Below are 2,797 nucleotides of genomic sequence, written 5' to 3'. Positions count from 1 at the left end.
AAATAGGAACACTCCAACAACAGCTCCTAGAAGCTCAACACCAACTCAAGGAACAGGAAGACAAACATAGGCAGGACCAGGAGACACTGAACATGGAAATCAGTGAGCTTAAATCCCAGCTCTGCTCCAACAAGGAGCTTCATGACATGAAAGTAGAGACTCTTTATCAAGAGTTGAAAGAAGTCAAAGCGTCCTACATTAAAATCACACAGGAGCAAAATGAACAAAATTCCAACACAGCAAATGGAAAATCTGAGCTTCTGGTGGAAAAAGACACCAAAGAACAGGACAAGGAAGAAGAAGAAGACTCCCTGACATCAACTGAGATGTCTCTGCATGACTCTCTACAACAAACAGAAGACAGAGAGAAAACGATAACTACCAATCCAGCTGAACTCGAAACTGAAGCTAAGACTGTGCCAGAGAAAAAACCCAAGAAGAAGAAGAGGAACTGGCTGCGTCGGCTTTTCAGCTGTACCAGTCCACAGACAGACTGATTTACACAACTGTGGAAAAAATAAATAAATACAAAAAAAATAAATAAATTGGAAAACATAGATGTGTCATTATTTCATATAGATTTCAAATAACATACCATTTGATGTCAACATGTTTTAGTTGCATTTGCAGTGCTCGTGCTGTTATATTCTTATGATTCTGTTCATTTTATGAGTGTATCCTTCAGCCTTGCTTCACATATTTACTGCTGCTTGATCAGCTTTAGTCCTGCTAGCATCAGCACAGGTAGAAACAGATCACACATCAGAGAATCGGCCGTGCATCTAAATGCAAATGGAAACTAAAAATGAAAACATAGATAACTGAGCTGAACTTCATAGATCTGAAAGTTGACCAATGCATACATAGTGCTAAAAATCAGGTATCGGGAAAACACATTATTTTATATTATGCTGATGTCAGGGCTCTGAGTGCGGGCAGGTGGAAATGTGGATCCAAATGCAGGACTCCGAGACGAAATGTAACTAAAACCACAGCTTTTATTGCTGGCATGAAACAAAAACAGAAACCAAACCATGAAACCAAGCAGGAACACACAGGCAGGGTCTGAGGGTACGACGCGACACCAAGCGTGGGAAAACACAGGGCTTAAATACACAGGGTAGTAATGAGGGAATGGGCCACAGAAGGGAGACACAGCTGGGGGAGCTGAACTTCATAGATCTGAAAGTTGACCAATGCATACATAGTGGCAACACATTATTTTATATTATGCTGAAGTCAGTTTTTATCCAATTTTATAACTATATCATATAATAAAGTCTGTTTTGAAGTTTACTATGGTAACAATTCATCTTTTTAGGCTTTTCAGAAACACTGTAACTTCATAGGTATGAACCAACAAACCATTTTTCATCATGACAATAAAAAATAAATCTAAAGGAGATAAACATCACAACTGTTCAACCAAGCATTAAGTCCATTTTGAAACAAAGAACGATGTACACTCAGCCAATCACATGGCAGCAACTCAATGCAGTGTAAAAGGTGAGATGTAAAATAAAACAATTAAAAATATTAATTAATCTTAATCAATCTTAAAATATGAAGCAATCTTCTAACTCCCCTTTACATACAAAGCTGTGGCCAACCTTACAAACCATTTTGAATTTTTTCCAGCCGAGGCGTTCAAAATAACCAAACTGCTAATAGTCACGGTTTAATTTGGGCAGCTGCCTGCCTAATATAATGTAAAATCATCACAATATTTTACACAAAGAGAGTAAATGTATCCTTGTACTCAGCTAAGACAGCTGGGCTGCTGTGGCTTGTGTTTATGTTCAGAGTGACATCTGATTTAAAAGCAGACTGTCATGGTTGCGGCTGTGTGCAGGCAGGATGAGGACCCAAACGCAAGCTCACGGAGGCAGGAATGAACTCAAAACACAGCTTTATTGCTGGAGAGAGAAACCATACAACCTAAACGAGGAAACTCTAACGTAATACACAGAGAAACACACGGCCATGAATGAGGGAGAACGCGACACAGAACTGAGGGAGACGCAGACATAAATACACAGAGGGTTAACGAGGGAAGTGGGAGCACACGGGGAACACAGGTGACACTGATAATCATAACAAGACACGGCAGGAGTGAACGCAACACTGACGGGAGACTGTCAAAGTAAAACAGGAAGTACACGGAGGTTCAGAGAGGAGGAGAGACAGCACGGGGAGAGCACGGACATAACGGGCTGGGAAAACATGGAATAAAACTCAAGGAGGGGAAACGAGGGCTCACAGATAAACAGAGGGGCACACAGGAGGTAATCAAATAAGGAACATCTTAACAGAAACCATGGCATAAATAAAGAACAACACACAAAACATACGAAAACTAAGAATGCTGGGCCAACATGGCCCAGGATCATGACAGACAGCAAAAGACACTGAGCAGCATATCAGTCAGCATGGGAAAAATGCCATAGATTTAAGGAACCAGGCTAAAATAATTGGTTTCTAGTGGGTTCTATTGTAAGTGCTCTATATTTCAGCATGACATACTGTATGCATCCTACACTGAGAACCCTTGAAGCTGATCATCAGGGTATGCTGTGTACTTCTTACACAGAAGATAAAATAACATGCAAAGATTTTAGATGGTTGTGGTTGGTCCTTACACACAGATGTAAGGTCAAAAAAAAAATCACCCACAGTGGATCGTTCACAGACGCTGGTCCAGTGGAACCCACTTCCACAAAGGCTGCACCTGCTCTGGCAGAACAGGAAGCATCAACTACATAGTAGCTATTTTCATAATTAAGACATCAACTATAGG

The sequence above is a fragment of the Copadichromis virginalis genome, linkage group LG3 (assembly GCF_057382275.1).
Source record: "Copadichromis virginalis isolate Kocher_CV1m ecotype Utaka linkage group LG3, C_Virginalis_male_GT1.1, whole genome shotgun sequence".
Taxonomy (NCBI): domain Eukaryota; kingdom Metazoa; phylum Chordata; class Actinopteri; order Cichliformes; family Cichlidae; genus Copadichromis; species Copadichromis virginalis.
This window is presented reverse-complemented; position numbering follows the sequence as displayed.